Below are 18,358 nucleotides of genomic sequence, written 5' to 3' on the forward strand. Positions count from 1 at the left end.
AATCTAAAACTCTGCTTTAGCATTTGGCATTCCCAGGTCTCTTCACAGTTTTGGTATTTTAGAATCAGCTAGTCAGAAGGAAAAAAAAAGAAAATGGAAAAATGACATGAAAATGTAATGAAAACAGTAGAGATGACTAAGATATAACAAGTCTGGTGGTTCAAAATTGGATTAGTTGCAGTTAGCATGGGCGTAACTACAGTGGTAGCAGCATAGCAGTTGCTATGGGGCCTGCATTGTTAGGAGGCCCCGGCATCTGACCTTCAATATTAACCCCTTCCTGCACTTGGACGTAATAGTACATCCCTGAAGGAAGATACTTCCTGTACCCGGACGTTTTTTTACGTCCCACTTTTGGCAGTGGTGCACAAACGGAGCCGGCACTGTCACTGTGTGACACCCACAATCGGAGACGGCTATTGGAGTGTTAACCCATTACAAAAGTAAGGGTCATCCCTGTAGGGATCAGATCCCCCGTGCCATTTAGCGGGGAATCTGATCCTCCTCTGGGCATCCTCGAGGTAAGCCCAGTGCCCCAGGGTTACCCAATGTTTCCAGCAGTCAGATCCCTTTCGGGTCGGACTGTAAACTGTCTGCGCGTGCGTGAGCATTCCAGACAGCTTACGCTGCCCTACAATGCATTAGTATTGCAGTATTTTGGATTTGAACCAGCGATCAGAGCAACACTGGTTCAAGTTCAAGTTTCTATTAAGTAAAAAAGTAAAAGCCACCCCACACCATACATCTGTGGCTGCAGGAGGTCAGTGCTCTCCCTGTTCCTTCTTGCATAAAGGTGGAGGTAGCCGTCATGTTGCTTGGTTGTTGCCCTCCAACGGCTCCCTCCATGCCTCCTGGTGTACTGGCCTGTCTCCTGTAAGTGCCTACAGCCTATAAAACTATGCTGACAGACACAGCAAACCTTCTTGTCACAGTTCACATTGATATGACATCCTGGATAAGATGATGCACTTCCCCAGCCACATGTGTGGGTTGCCGAGGCATTGTAGGGAGGTCATGCAGGCGCATGGAGGCCACACACAATACTGAGCCTCATTGTGTCTTGTTTTACGGACATTACATCAAAGCTGGATCAGCCTGTAGTGTGTTTTTCCACTGTAATTTTGTGGGTGACTCCAAATCCAGGCCTCCAGTGGTTAATAAATTTGATTTCCATTGATGATTTTATTGGGTTTTTGTTGTCAGCCCATTCAACTTTGTACAGAACTAAGTATTTGATGAGAATTTTTTATTAATTCGGATACAGGATTGTTCCCTTTTATTTGAGCAGTGTATAAATACATGGCCCATGTGTGTGTAAAAATAAGAACCACAATAAACTGACCTCCCTCTGGCAATCCTGTGCACAACATCACTTCCATTCCGGGCAGTCTATGTTTGCATACAAAAGCTCAGGGGTGATGTGGTGCTGACAACATGCTGTGGCCTGTATGAGGCTGTAGGGACATAACTGCTGAGCCTCTGCATGCAAACAGAGACATGTGATAAAGTGTGGTGCCTCGCTGCACCAGAGAAAGTTGAGTATAGCGTGATAAAATTAGCACTGAAAACATTAAAGGGGTTATCCGGTTGTTAAAAATGACTGAGGGCCGGGCTGGGCTAGTTAAACATAATAAACATGCACTTACCTCGTCCGGGGCTGTTGATGTCCTGCGCTGCAGTCCATCTCCTCTGTGCGCCGGTTTGTTTACAGGGGCGCACACGGAGCTTCCAACCGGACGGAAGCTCCCATCCGACACCATCTCCCAGCGCTTACAATGCTGAGAGATAGGGACGGATGGGAGGAGCCGGCCACATTGTGGACCGGAAGCTCCCTGTGGGCGGCTTCTATGCCCCTGTAAACAAACCGGGGCACGGATGGAAGGAACCGCGGCGCGGGACATCGGCGGCGCCGGAGGAGGTAAGTACATGTTTATTTTAACAGTAATTTTTAACAGCCAGATAACCCCTTTAAGCCAAAACATTTGTTGTTAAATTCAAAATACCCACGTACAAATCTCCATAAAAAGTTTTTTTCCAAATTCATGACATATGATCTATGCATAAAGCTCCATTCACTTCAAGCTCCATAGAGGTCAGCTCTACAAATTACCTAAATTCAGAGAATTAATGAGGTTTCATCCAAATAGGTCATCAATATCATGTTTCTGTCATACTCACTATATCATTTTTCCACTGTAGTAACATTTTTCCTGTGCAGTTGTTTTAGCCTTACACACTTGTATAAATATAGGGAGCATAATTAGCTGTTTACAATAAGAAGCTGGTTTATCGTTGTATCCAATATACAATCATAGTTGCCAATTCTATTTCTTGTAAAGGTTCATCACACATTATCAGCACATACAGTAGTGTAAATGTAAGTTGCTATGCTGCACATGAACAAGGTCATCTCAGAGCAGAGGCTCTGTGATCAGTCATCCTTACATGACAGCTTAAATGAATGACCACTGGATGCCAGAACCATTTTATAATAACAATGTTATGCATCACGTAGAAGACTATTTGTTCTATTGACACCACTGTGTTACTGGAGGCCATTTTAATTTCTCATCACTACAAAGAAATTGCCACAGTTTAACAGCGTTATCTGTTACGTTCTGTCAGTTAAGATATAGTATCGAACAGAAAGGGAAACATTAAACGTCTGTTTATATTAAAAGAATTGGCAATTTTCTTGTGAGCTTGGTTATTATGACATTCCCTTTATGGTACCAAAAAAAAGAGCTGGGTAAGGTGTAATTTTTTGGGACTTGGGAACTTGTTTATTCAGTTTAACTGAACGTTTTCAGTAAAAAATTTTATGGGAGGTGAAAAAGCAACACTTCAGAATTTTTTCTGTAACCGGGCTCACCATATGCGATAATTATGTTTTATTCTAAGCGTTCATTTTGGGAAACCGGGATACCTTGCGATGAGAGCTTTACCTGAACATGACAATAACCCTCTTTGCCTGGGTGTACACCACCTACAAATACATGCATTTAAAGTTAGGAAAAGGGGAAAAAAGAAAAAAGTGACAAGGTAAAATATCGTTTTTATTAGATGGATCAAAAAAGTAGAAATAGGACAACACAGACACAAATAAAAGTACTGTAAGGGTAAAAAATATTTTCTTTTACCCTATTAGACTGTGATGCAAAATACACCTGTCATCAAGATCAGTGCACTAACCCTACTGGCTGGATGTGGGAGTGTTAACCAAATAGTCATGCAATGTTTACTCTTTCCCACTATACGTAGGAGTGGTTTTCACATCACCTTTGTTTTGTAAGAGCATTATTTGACGAGCAACCCGAGTGTGCATGTGGGGTTCTGCGCCTGACCATTACTTCTATCGAGCGGCTTGGATTATGGATATTGTCCTGACAAGCTGAGCTACTTACAAGCAAGCAGGCAAATAAAGTCTATTATGTTGAAACTATGCACCGAAATCTGCAGGACTTGGGGACCAACCTGGTGCCCTAAAGCCCAGTTGTAAGTGGCGTGTGCCAAATCTTGTGTTTCTGGTGCACCATACTGGATGAACCTGATTCCCATATTCATATGTGCTACAATGGTGCTCGACCACCAAGTTTAGATTAGCAGCCAATGTACTTTCCGTATTAGCATACTGTCCTATCTCCCAATGGTCGTTTTATGAGTCACAACCTCAACTTCATCAGGGCCAGATTATTGCTTATTTTATACTAGTAAAAATACAACATCTCTGCAGATACCTTGCAATTTCCATTTCTTGAACTTTATAGATGGCTCTAACTGACTCCAGAGATATTACAATTCCTATTTTATTGTTCAGCATGATCAGGCACTGCACAGAAAGAGACAGTGGGCCCTGTTGTCCCGGTCTTATTTCCTCATCAACTTTAGGCTATAGGTAGACAACTAGCTGATGTTCTCTACCAGTGCCAAATTGTAAAATCAAAGACAAAGACCATACGGAGAGGGATAGTGGCCAAATACCCTGTTTCCCCCGAAAATAAGACAGTGTCTTATATTAATTTTTACTCCTAAACAGGTGCTAGGTCTTATTTTTCATGGAAATATAAGACATCCACTGAAAATATTTATTGTTGGACAAAAAAAAAATCAACTTCTCTAACATCCTTATCCTTATAACTCTCCAAACTTATTTCATGCTGAATTTCATATGACTCCATTTCTGTTGGAATCATTGGCCCCAATCTCTCATGTTTAGCAATAGCACTTTCCTTAAATGATCCCCTTCTTGTCAGCACTTTTTGTCCAGGTAGCTGCTTGTATCACATTTGCCACTCATATTAAAGGCACTAGGAGACCCTTACTAAAGTAAGCAGCTCATAGTGCTAAAACAGATGTAGCAGTGTTATACTGCTAGCATTATCGGAAACCTCCGACAACGCTAGCAGACACTGTGCAATGTACAATAGGAATGCCGGACCACACTAAGCGGTCGGGCGTATTCATTCATCAGGGGGCGGTCTTCTCTGCTGCTTCTCCCCCGGACCGCCCTCCAACTCCATAGGCTGGCGGTGACTTCCAAGCTTCTTGCGGCAGAAATTGCCTCCTAGTCTCACCCCCCCCAGCACGGTCCAGCGTTTCTATTGTACAGTGCAGCAGTATCTGGTAGCTTTATCGGAGGTTTCCAATAATCTGTTGTAGCACTAGGAGCTGCTTATTTCAGTCTCTACAGCGATAGAGAAAGCAGTGACAAGTCTCTGCTTTCTTAGAGATGGAGAGAAGCAGCCTGTGAGCACCCCCCCCCCCCCCCATCTCCATTACAGCGGTCAGGAGGGTCTGGAAGTGCTGGATCCTCCTAACCTTCGCTCAATAAGATTTTTTCTTGCTGAAAAGTGTGTATTATAGTCCAAATACAGTAGATATAGGGAAATGGGTGATTTAAAAAAAATAAAAAAGGTATTAATTTATTTATTAAAAACCTGTACTTGACTTTTTTTTTACTGTCCCACTAGGGGACTTACGCTGGGGATACCTTGATCCTCATACAATACATTGCAGTACTTCTGTACAGTTTTACTGACAGTTTGTCTATTAATAGGCCACCGTACAAGTCTTTGTCAGATCTCTGGCTACCACGTCAAGCCCCCGGCATTATGTTCCCTCTGTCTCTCTCCTTAGCTGCAGTGATCCTGTCTAATTCGACAGCTAAAAGGTTAAACAGCCCAACAAGGAGAGATCTAAATTCACACGATGTATACCCGCTATACCGTAGTATGGCGGGCATACATCGGCATCGAAGAGAGGTGGAGGGGATGAGTGCTGCTCAACCCGCCCCTCTCCATAGCAATATATTGCAGCAACGCCGTTTTAAGGGGAAAAAATATTACGTGTCCTATCTTTCTACCGGCTATGGAACAATACGGTGCCGCTTGTGGGCGCCGTGAGCCCATTGCCGTATATACGTCCTCCATACAGTCGTTTGAATGTAGCCTGTGTATATGCAAGTATAAGCCGACTTGAGTATAAGTAGAGGCCCCTAGTTTTATCACAAAAAAATAGAAAAACGTATTGACTCGTCATCAAACTTATTGATAAGCGTAGGGTGGGAAATACAGCCGCTACAACTTAATAAACTGCCCAGCAGAGTCCCCTCATCAATAAAATGCCCAGCACAGCCCCCCTCAGTAATAAAATGCTTAGGACAGACCCCCCCCCCCTCAGTAAAAAGATTCCCAGCAGAGACCCCCTCAATAATAAAATGCCCACCAGCACAGTGACCAGCACAGTCCCCTCAGTAAAAATATGCCCAGCATGGGCAGATGCACGTCTCAAAAATTGTGCTGAAAACGTCTGCTTATACTTGAATATATATGCTATAAAAAAAATTAACTAAAGTCAATAAAAAACAGCACATATTTTGTATCACCATGTAACTTTAACATCCATAACATGGGTGGTTTTGGCTGTAAGGCTTCTAGGAGGTGTACAAAGCCCACCATCAATCTCAACTCTCTTTAACCCCTTAGCGCTCTGTGCCGTAGCTGTACTGCGCTGTGTCCTGTGAATAGCGCTCAGCGCAGTACAGCTACTGCGCAGAGACAATGCCGATTCAGCGCTGCATAGCAGCCGAACCGGCATCGTTAGCCGCGGGATTTCAACGGTAATCTACTGACCGCGGAATTTAACATGCCTTCCGGGGGTCTTTACCCCACGATCGGCCCCCCGCGCCGCTTTCGGGGGGGGCTGATCGCTGCTATGGCATCTCTGGGGTCCGATCGGGACCCCAGAGAAGCCTGAAGGCAGTGCCTTTAAGATGACGTCTGTGACGTCATCTTAAAGGCAAAGTGTCAGCCTATGCATCTGCATAGGCTGGCACTGCTAATACCCTGCAATACATCAGTATTGCAGAGCATTATCATGAACAAGCAATCAAATGATTGCTTGTTCATATCCCATGGTGGATCAAGTAAAAAATGTAAAAAAAAATGTTTTTCAATAAAAAATAACTTTATAAATCACTAAAAATGCCCATAAGCCCCAAAACATATAAAGAGACATATAACGCTCAAAAAAGTCTAAATCATAACACAAACCCCACATATATAGTATCACCGCGTCCGTAACAATCCATAGAATAAAACTAAATAACTATTGAACCCATATGATGAACGCCGTAAAAAAAAAACGTTAAAAACCCGCCCAAAATTATGATTTTTACCTATTATATCCCACTAAAAATGCAATAAAAAGTGATCAAGAAAACATATGTACTCCAGAATGATACTGTTGCAAAGAACAAGCCATCAACCAGCTCTGTAGCCAAAAACGTAACAATGTTATGACACTTCAAAGACGGTGATGCAAAAATGATAGATTTTTCCCCACATTAGGGTTTTATTTGGCAAATTTAGTAAAACATAAGAAAAAATATTCATGTCTGGTATCCCCGTAATCGTATCGACCCGTAGAATAAAGATAACAGGATTATTAGGATATACGGTGAACACGAACAAAAAAAAAAAAGTAAAAAATCCAGTACAGAATTTTTCTACTTTTCTACTCATGACCTCAAAAAAAGTTCCTAAATTTTCAACAATAGGTGATACCAACCCCAAAATGGTAACACTGGAAAAAGCATCTCATCGCGCAAAAAAAATGCCGTCACATGACCCAAATAACGGAAAAGCGAAAATTTTATAGCCTTCAAAAGGGGGCAACGAGAAAACTAAAATCCTGGCAGCTGCAGGTCCCTCCTTCCCTTCTGCGCCTCGCTGTGCCCCCATAACACAAGTAATGTCCACATGTGGGGGGTCGCTGCACTCAGGAGAAATTGTAGAACAAATTTGATGGTGGGTTTTCTCTTTTTATCTTTTGGAAATGTGTAAATGTTAGGGCTAAATGAACGTATAACCAACAAAATTTGACCGCCATTTTGATTCAATTACTATGAAGATCTCAAGGGGTTAACAATCTTTTAAATGCCGTTTCTGATAGTTTGTGGGGTGCAGATTTGAAAATGGGTTGGTTATATAGGGGGTTTTTGTTGCTAAATATGTAAAATTTGATTTCAAACAGTATTTATCCCCAAAATAGTCAATTCTGAAAATACGGAAAATCGCTATTCGATTTGTAGGCCGCGTGACGTCAAAATAAATTATCCAAACATTTCAAAAATTATGAAAATGTAAAGTAGACAAATGGGAAATGTTATTCGGCAAGTTATTTAGGTGGTAAATCGATCTACGCAGTGATTTTGAATTTTGAAAATGGCAAATTTTTCTAAAAATTCATCATTTTTTTCTTTTTTTTGTAAATAAACGCAAAACTTATCAGCCAAAATTTACCACTAAAATGAAGTACAACATGTGGGGAAAAAACAATCTCAGAATCGCTTTGATAAGTAAAAGTGTTCAAAAGTTATAACCATATAAAGAGACGCAGGTCAGAATCCAAAAAATGGGACTGAGCCTTAAACTGTAAAATGGCTGCGTCCTTAAGGGGTTAAACAAAAAAAAGTCACCTGGCAAAAGAAAAAATGGCAATGAAAACATTATTTTTTAGGTAACAGAAAAGCTTGTAAAATTCAGTAACAAAGGAATTGTACTTACTAGCGGAATGATAAAAAGGGTGAAAGGCACAAAATATAAATTGTGAAAAAAGTACATAAAGTACCACAAAAAGAGTAAAACATAAATATATAAAGGTATAATAAAATGTAAACATTAAAGGAAATTTCCCGTCTAAATGAAGAAAGATAAAACAGGGACACTTACCCTCAGTGACTGTGGTAATCGTATTATATTTGTGGCCTCCTTTCTTCTAAAATAAACCTTTACAATTATGCTAATGCTTTCGTTGGGTTTCCCAAATATTTCCGTTTTGTGCTGAATTGCCCTGGGATTTTGGCGCACGCGATTGGATTTTGCCGCATCGGCGCCGGCTTGCATGCGACAGAAATGGGGGGCGTGGGCGTCGAACAACCCGACTGATTCGGACAAACCACAGAATTTAAAAAAAGGATTTTTGTCCCAAGATCAAGCACTCACGTGCACCGGGAAGAAGCAGGTGAACTCCGGCGGATCGGCGCAGCGGCGACACATGCAGGAGCTTGGATGCACGATGTTAGTGAATCGCGCTGGACTCGAATTCTAATTCAGTAAGGAACAATGTTCTCCTGTAACAACAACCCCAGAGCCTGTATTGCTCATTAGCATAATTCTAAAAAGTTGATTCCAGGCCAAACGCTACCTCGTTGATTTCAGGCCAAACGGATGCCTCCAGTTTTTGCCAATCACTGCACTGGCTACCTGTCTCCTTCCGTATTCACTTTAAAATAATAACCCTCATCCACAAAGCTCTGACTAATGCTGCACCTTCCTATCTCTCTTCTCTCATCTCAGTCTATCGCCCTTTCCGTGTTCTTCGATCTGCCAGTGACATTAGATTAATCTCTACCTTAATTCAAACCTCCCATGCACGTCTCCAGGGCTTCTCCCGCGCTGCTCCAATACCCTGGAATGCCCTCCCCCGGACTCTCAGACTAATACCCACCCTCCAAAGCTTTAAATGTGCTCTTAAAACCCATCTCTTTAGGAAAGCCTATTACACTCGCTAACTGCTTGAAATGTCAACTCTCCCTTTACTAATCAATCCTATGTCCTATCTCCCGTCTGTTATTTGGCAAACAGCAGATATATACCAAGCTCCAGGCTTCTCTGCAGTCTTTTTCACCTTGCAAATAAGATGGTGGCTGAGGGCTGGTTCAAGCAGCAACATCTTTATTTAGTAAATTATTTATTAATTTATTTTATATTGTTCCCTTATAAAGAATGACAGGACCATTATACAACCTCTTGTGTCACCCCCTCATCCTCATAGACTGTAAGCTCTTGTGAGCAGGGCCCCCACTCCTATTGTTCTATATGACTGTTTGTTCTTTGTAATGTAATATAGTTGTATATGTCCCCTATGATTTGTAAAGCGCTACGGAATTTGATGGCGCTATATAAATAAAGATTATTATTATTATATTATTATTAAAGAAGGAGGCCATGGATAACAAATATAGAGAGATTACCACAGTCATAGAGCCTGGTTCTATGAGTAAGTGTCCCTGGTTTATCATGTTGGATCTTTATAGTAGATTTTAGGTTTAAGATGCCAAAAAAAATAAAACAAAATCATCCTGCAGAGAAAAAAAAAATGTCTCACACAGCTTGCAGAATATGACAATAACGGATGCTTCCAAAAGGGGCTACCGAAGTACAAACCCAGTCATTGTACTGAGGAAAACATGCTGGTCTGTGTGAAATAGAACAATCATATAAGAAGCAAACATATTAGCAAAATTGAGATATGAAATACAGATGTACATAGCTGAAGTTGAAGGTTTATGAAACAGTCTACTGACGCATTGCAAAACATTGTCCTGCAGAACATAAGGTCAATGCGACCCATTTCTGACAGATGCATCCAGTGGCTCTTACCTGGTACAAGCTTCTTTTGTAATAAGTGCTTTGCAAGAACAGTACAAACCAACGAGGCAGCGATTTCCAGAAATATGCTGAAGGCCACTGATAGAAAAGAGATAAAAAACACAGAAAAAAAAACTACTCTGAAAAATATGTATTTAATGCACCAGATGAAAAACAGCAATACAAGCTGAAAAGGTGTTTAAAAGGGTATTCTGGGAATATAAACATCTCATACAAAAACCCATAATGCTATAAACAAATATATCAAAAATCAAATGTCATTAGTCACAAAGTTATCAGTCCCATGATCCTTTAGTTCTCAGTAAAAAACTTCTACATCTTATGTTCTGCTCCCGTTGATGATGTAACAAACTGCCTACTCTGCAGCCAAACGTAGAGGTGATAACATGACCTGCCCAGGCAGGTGCAGGACATGTGATATGGACATGTGACCAGCGGCCATCTAATGTCCTGCATCTGCTCCACGCCGAGAAAATCAATGGACTGGTTAAAGGGCCAGCAGCATTTTAATTCTTCATTACAGTCTATGTCAGCAGCATTTTCTGCTAAATAACATCTAATTACATATTAGCTTATATATTAAGGACCCATTTCTATATGAATAATGCTGATTCCTGGAATATCCCTTTAAAAATTAGTTATGTCTGAGGAATTGGAAAAAATAATTTAGCCATATATAAATGTTAAAAGAATCATTACACAGTTACCAAAGTGTCTGCTTCCCTGTAAGTAGTTAAGGTTTGCTTTTCAAAATATTAAAAAAATATTAAAAAAGATATTGCTGGCTAAATGATCTGTGACTTTACTGACCCCTTAAGGGTCCACAACGTCAATTTGGTAACTCCCACTTAATTGAAAAAGCTGTTCATGCTACATCGGGCATGGTATACCAGTCACCCACAACCCTGGAGAGGCAGCAGTCCCTTGTTAGCATGGAAGTCTTCCACCAACTCTCGTTAGATATAAGCTTAATCCTCAACGTGATTATATCAGGTCAGAAGTGAACCCAGGTAGCACTGTTTCCCCTAAAATAGGACAACCCCTGAAAATAAGACCTAGTAGACTTTTGTTCAAGCTTAGAAATATAAGGCCTCCCCTGAAAATAAGACCTAGTGGCAGCCATTGCAGGAGCTGATTTTTGGACTACAGGCAGTCCCCAGGTTCCGTACAAGATAGGGTCCGGAGGTTTGTTCTTAAGTTGAATTTGTATGCAAGTCGAAACTGTATATTTCATAATTGTAGATCCAGACAAGAAAAATTTTGGCCCCAGTGACAATTGGAGTTAAAACATTTTTTGCTGTAATGGGACCAAGTATTATCAATAAAGCTTAATTACAGACACCTTACAGCTCATCATTGCAGTCTGGGACTATAGTAAAGCATTCAGAAAACTTCACCAGAGTTCAGAGGGGTCTGTCTGTAACTATGGGTTGTCTGTAAGTCGGGTGTCCTTAAGTAGGGGACCGCCTGTACTGGAGTCCTGCCCTAGTTTTATGTTTCTGATTGCCTTAAGGACACATTAGACATAAATTACACACAAGTGAATAAATATATAGTAGAAAGAGAACAAATTTCAAGTGGAGTACAAAAAGTATAAGCAATCAAGGGAAAGTTAATGCACTAATGTAGTTATCAAAATATCGATGACCTTTCCATGGGATCGGTGATCACGATGAGAATGGTGGGGGGGATCTAACCATTGAGATCAGCTGATTGCAGTGCCAATGGCAGCATCCTCTATGAAGTGGATAGAACTGGGTAGTCCATTATCTATAAGCAGTCTTGCAGGCTAGCTGCAGCTTTAGCTCCCACTGCAATTAATGGGAACTTGCAGGGGTCTGTATTTCTGGCTCTGTTTAAGGTACAGCGGATAATGACAATGGATCTGCTAGCAGCTGTTCGGCGGAGTTGCCCTATGTCGAACCCCCATAATATTCATATTTCTGCCTATCCTAAGGAAACATTCAATCTTTTGATCTCTTGTATAATACCTGCACTACTCTTGTAGTATACACCAAGAGGTTTATTACAACTTTGATAGGTTTGATGTACATCGTTTTTGTAAGGCTTTATTTATAACATTTTTAAAGAAAACAAAGGACAATATGCAAAAAGTGGCATGCCCATAATTTCACAATTTTTGCACAATATTTTGCCACAAAAATGCGGCAAATTATGGACATGCAGCTTTTTGGAAACAAAAACATGTACATCGGACTTGTCAAATTTGTGATAAATCCCCCCGGGAGTATGACTGACAGGCAGCCTATTAAACCCTATTAAACTTGCTTACCAAAACAAAATTCCCCATTCATAACTCACAACATTTTTATTCTTATTAGAAATAATGATATTAAAACCTGAACTGCTTTACAATACATTATGTAAAACTTGCAAATAGTGCAGGAAATTTCTAGCTAATTTGAAGACATTAAATTTCCTGCAAGTACCAATTTAGCTCAGCACTATAGTCATAAAAATAAACTGTTTAGTTAATACAAACCAGATATAGAACCATTACCTAGCACACATGCAAACTGCCATATGGACAGTAATTATTGTATCTTGTGCCCAAACAATACAAAACAGAAGGGACATCAACTTTACAGGGACAGGTTTATATTACCCATAAATATTCAATCAAACAACAATTGAAATTATTCTCTCCTTCGAGGCTTATAGCTTTATATACCGATATTCAATGATAAAAATAAATCATTATACACACAGTGGGGGTAATTTATCATTGGGGTTTTTGTCTGTGTTTGGCGTTGTTTTGGTGCGGTTGTGTTTTACAACGTTCCATTGCGCCAAATGAACATAGGACAGTACAAAGTCACTTAGACATAGACACTGCCTGTGGCAAATTCATTATCTGCATAGGTTCACAATACAACTGAATTCATGATTTGCAATTCGACGCTAATTTCGGTTTAGGCGCAAGTTTTGCAGAAAATGTACGCTAGCCCCCACCCTTGCGACTTTGGAGGGGTTTTTTTGCAACTTTTCATGCGACTCTCACAAACAATCCACACAGCAAAATAACACTGCCAGCAGATTTATCAAGGGCCCAAGCCACTAATGAATCTAAAGGCAGCGGAACTCCAAAGACAGACATAGAACTGCCATAAGGAGCAGCTCTAATGATAAATTACCCCCAGTACCGTTATATATACTAGTTAAAAAGGAGCAAAAATGTCTGCAGACCGCTATGCTACTCTAATCTTCTATTTTTTTCTTATGACATTTAATTTCCATAAAAATATATTGAATAGATGCTTATTTATCTCCTTACATTATACTCATCTAAGAAAATCATGTCCTATCAACAGGTCTCCTGTCCTACTTATCCTAGCTGGCGCATACACAGCGAAGTTATATATACCAGAAAAAGGTCTGCATATGTGCCAAATTTCCATTTGGGTCAGCTCTGAGATGGAAGACACAGGACTTTAGATCCCTATCAAATATTTATGACATATCAATACTTGCTTTTCCTAACACATAGGTTTAGAATTGTTAACACCACAAGAGACTTACAGAGAACCCGCCATTTAAATGAATCCACCCCAAAAAATATTTTATCAAAAACTATATCTAAAAAGCATTGCCCGAATCCCTAAATGGTTCCTTCCTATGGCTGCAATGTTAAAAAATCAGTTTGTAAATTTATATGCAACTTACCTAATGTGAGTCCGATCACACTAAGTGAGTCCTGCATATTAAATTTTACTTGCATCGCCCTGCCTCCTTGATCCTGATTGATAGGTCTCACTGTTGGAACACGCTGCTCTGTGGAACATTTTGAGAGAGCTTGGTTACATCATAAGGCACTTCATTTCATGTGACCAGGGTGATGACATCTAAGGTCCTAAATCTAGTCACATTTGCATTTTCTACCAAGTATAAGTATCAGATTACAGTATGCCTCCATGGAAGCATGCTAGGATTTCATGTGATCAGATACATACATGGGGTAGACATTGGGAGGGAGGTGATTTATGTTGATGTAAGGGAAACTATTTATAACTAAAAGAAGTGTGTCAGTTAATAGAGTTCTAAAGGAACCTGTCAGTAGCTGTATTTGGGAAAATGTGGTGACAGGTTTCCTCATTCTTTTTTAAAATCGGACATCTAACGCTTTTCGCAGAATTTTTTAAATAGTCTGAAAGTTCATCTCTACTCTGAGTTCATATATATGACCGCTTATCACAAATTGTTTAATGGCCCATACTGGTGGTTCAAAACTAAACCTTTTCTCCCTTTTTTTTCTATCAGTAGCAAAATGTATCCAGAGACAATGTTCCCTGAGAGCAGAACTGTGTTATGGGAACGCAGTCTTACATATATAAGATCTTTTACATATACAGGAGGTCCCCTACTTAAGGACACCCGACTTACAGACAACCCATAGTTACAGACGGACCCCTCTGCCCACTGTGATCTCTGGTGAAGCTCTCTAAATGCTTTACCATAGTTCCAGACTGCAATGATCAGCTGTAAGGTGTCTCTAATGAAGCTTTATTGATAATTCTTGGTCCAATGACAGCAAAAATTTTGAAACTCCAATTGTCACTGGGGCAAAAGAAAAAAATTTGTCTAGAACTTCAATTATAAAATATACAGTTTCGACTTACATACAAATTCAACTTAAGAACAAACCTCCAGACCCTATCTTGTATGTAACACAGGGACTGCCTGTATATTATATATTAACCTTTCATTCCCACAACATTCTAAGCTATAACAGTATTGTATTCATATTTTTAGAGCTAAATTATAAAAATAGAGTTTTCCATTTCTAGTAAACAAGTTGCTACATTGAATTTGGAAACATACACTGCCTTTTGTATTCACAATGGGGCACATTTTACATAGTTAAGTGAGTTTTAAGAGATCTTTTCTGCTCTGCCATTACACAAAGTCATTACCATATTTCTTTTACATTGCATTATTTGATTTACCATTTATCTTTTATGTACATTTCTTAAAGCTTGCCAGATTTCTTTTTAAAGAGAATTTAAAGTAATAAACATTGTATGAAGCAAGTCTGAATCAATATTTATGGGGTACGCAGTGTTAGAAATTTGAAGAAAAAATTTACTATATTTTACTACATTTTTCAGTTTGTAAACGGTCTAGCCATCTCCAAATCTTTCAACTTTTTACCGTTTTACATTTCTCACACAGTAGGATGTATCCGTAATGCATAATGCAGAAAACATCCATCACCAACACCTGCGCTGGCACCGATCGTGGGTGTTGACCATTTAAATGTCCCTGGCTGGGGGCGCCACCATCATGGGCCGGACAGTCCGATGGCATCAGGGACAACAATCTATTGCTGTGACAGCAGGGAGTCTACGTGAGGCCCCCAGCCTGTCAATCAGCACATCTATAAAAATTTTCCCTTGGCAAACTATTATAGATAAGTAAGAAAATCCCCATATACTACATTAAAGTAATATTGCAGTATATGTCACTAGGAAGTACACAGAAAAAACTCATATAGCTCTGTACACGTAAAAATAAAAAAGTCATGGACTTTAGAAAGTGGGGAGTTAAAAATGGAAACAAAAACAAACTAATAATGTCCTTGAGGGATTAAAGGGAGTCTACCAACTTGAACAGGCATTATAATCCGCTGGCAGCATGTTTTAGAGAAATCCACCAGGAGCACTACATGTATCATAGTTTTGTCTCTGTGGTGAATTTTTTAGACATTTGGTAGCTCTTTTTTTTGCACCTTTTGTATGATTTTGTCTTTTTAATTGTGATACATTGTTAGTTTTTCCTACCCTGGTAGGCGCAAATTATAGACTTTTTGTTGTGAATGTCTCAAATCCACATGGACACAAGTCACGTAAGGAGGTTATATACAGGAGTGGACACTACTGATAATTTGGGATTTGAGTCCGTGTGCTGTTGACCACTCTTCTCACACCCCAGGGAGATGATGACATATGAGGCTGCGGTCACACATGGTTTTAAGGGTGCGGTCACACATTGCATTTTGATTGAGTTTTGTAACCTATTACAACAGCTGAGGAGAGGTGATTTGCCTAATTACATTACTGTTAGCATTTGCATTTACAAAACACATAGTAAACGCAATGTTAACACATGCATTAACGTCATGTTTATATTGAGTTTTGTAAACACAAATGTTAGCAGTAATGTAATTAGGCAAATCACCTCTCCTTAGCTGTTGTCATAAGTTTCAAAATGCAATTAAAGCGCAATTAAAATGCTACATGTGACCTCATCCTTAGAAGCAGCCAATACATTTTTTTAAAAAAACAGGTTACTGTGAAAAATTTTAAACATTTAAAGCATTTGAAATAATTCCAATTTACATATTATTATAGGGTCCATGAAAAAAAAAATCCTTCCTTTGTACCTTCCCTGGACCAGGTGCAGATATGCGTCTAAAAAGTCGCAAAAATAAGCAAAAAAAGTGATACATGAGTGAAAAGTCGCACGGAACATCTGGGAAACAAAGATACATTAGGCACACTGCACAAGGTGCAGACCAAGGTGCGCTTGAAGAACCTGCAGTGAAAAGTTGCAAAAAAGTCATAAATACAAAAAAAGTCGTAAAAATTAGATAATTTGACTAGCAGAAATAATGATACATGTCACCCTGGGTCAGATAAACAGTGAGATGCATGGGATGAAACATAAAGAATAGTGAAGTAATTTAGGTGGAAATAGCCATGCTCCGGGTACTGAAGGCATGCCCTGAGTGCACAGATTGCCTCATTAGCACCTGGGAAAACTCCTTTCCCTTCCAGGTCCCGTCCAGGTCAGACACATCACCATCGCAACACCTCACTAGCAAAGCACCCTCACCTCTACGGTTCCAGGAGGAATAGAGCATGCTTCCGCTCTCTCTGCAGCTGAATGAGAATTCCAAGTAGGCCTCGCTATCCCAACATTAAAGGGCGTTTCAGGGTACATCTCCCTCAGTGAGTCCTGTTAAACCGAGGCAAAGAATGCAGGGATGCAGCAGCTCCTCTGATGGCCCTACAACAGGGCTCACAAAGTCCCAAAACCAGCAAACCTGCCAGGGATATACTGACATGGTTCACTTTCTTTCGTGTCAAGGAACAGCTACATACCCATGCAAGACAACTTCAGGCTCTTCCAACCCCTTACGAAGAAGTCAAGCTCTTGTCGACCTATCAGCACCCAAGCTACAAGCAAGGAGGATCCCACACTGGCTTCTCCTCTGGCGGTGAGGCGAGGGAAGCAGGGGTGTACCACACTGGCTTCACTACCCATAACGCATTGATGCCAAAGGATTGGGACAGAGGGGTTTAAAGTTTAAAGTTTAGGGGTTTTTTTAGTGCACACTTCAAAAATCACACAGGGCAATTTGGGACACTAAACAAAAGGAACTGTGGGTTGTCTAGTCTCCCACATCGTCCTGACAGGTTCCCTACAGATGTTTCCATACATCTGCAATGTCTTCTTCACACATATATATTGTTCTTCACATACTATTTTGTTCGCACCGTTCCGCGCGTATCTCCCGACAAGTAAGCAGATGTGCCGAACATCTGTAATCTATTCTTCGCTGTGTTCTTTACTGTGTTTTTCACTTAAATGATCCTGTGTTCACTGTTTTTATTCTATTCTTCACTGTTCTTCACATCTGTTTAATTGCACTAAAGAAGAAATAGAGGCCATAAACTCCCTTCAAAAGGACAAAACAATAACTATTAAACAATCGGATAAAGGGGGCAACATAGTCCTCCTTAAAACCAGTCAATACAAAGAGATGTGCCTAAACCTCCTAAATGACAAAGAGACATATGAAATCCTACCCGAAAACCCCACCAAGAAGTACATTCAAGAGCTGGACATTCTACTCCAGCAGGCAAAAATTGAAGGCATCATTGATGACGCCGAATTTAACTTCCTTAGACCCAAGAACCCTGTGGTAGCAACCTTCTATAGCCTCCCCAAGATACATAAGGGGCTTTCCCATCTCAAGGGACGCCCCATTGTGTCTGGGGTTGATAATATCACACAAAATCTAGGTATCTACCTAGATAAGGTACTAAGGGAATTTTTTGTAGCACTCCCCTCATATACAAGAAACACCCTTGACCTTCTATCAAAACTAGAGGGTTTAACCCTCGACAAGGAGCATCTCATAGGAAGTGTGGATGTAGAGGCATTGTACTCTTCCATACCCCATAATATGGGCCTAAAAGCAGTAGCCCACTTCCTAAGATCAAGGGGCAGACAACATGAAGCACACAACAGGTTCCTCTTGAAGGCCTTAGAGTTCTGCTTAACCAAAAACTTCTTCCTGTTTGACAAAAGGTTCTACCACCAGCTCAGGGGCACGGCAATGGGTTGGCCGTGTGCGCCAACCTACGCCAACTTGCTCCAGG

General features: G+C 40.3%; 1 protein-coding gene across 3 annotated transcripts in view; it reads right to left on the bottom strand.

The window, feature by feature from the left end:
• The window catches only part of RARB (retinoic acid receptor beta), a 474,419-nt gene that overhangs the window by 308,389 nt on the left and 147,672 nt on the right, over nucleotides 1-18,358 (bottom strand). The window contains exon 3 of one of the 3 annotated variants that reach the window (XM_072153614.1): nucleotides 9,945-10,031. The exons of the other annotated variants lie outside the window; for them this stretch is intronic. The gene's annotated coding sequence lies outside the window, so the exon portion shown is untranslated. The remainder of the gene's footprint in view (nucleotides 1-9,944; nucleotides 10,032-18,358) is intronic. 3 annotated transcript variants of the gene reach the window in all.

Source organism: Engystomops pustulosus, chromosome 5, assembly GCF_040894005.1.
Source record: "Engystomops pustulosus chromosome 5, aEngPut4.maternal, whole genome shotgun sequence".
Lineage (NCBI taxonomy): Eukaryota > Metazoa > Chordata > Amphibia > Anura > Leptodactylidae > Engystomops > Engystomops pustulosus.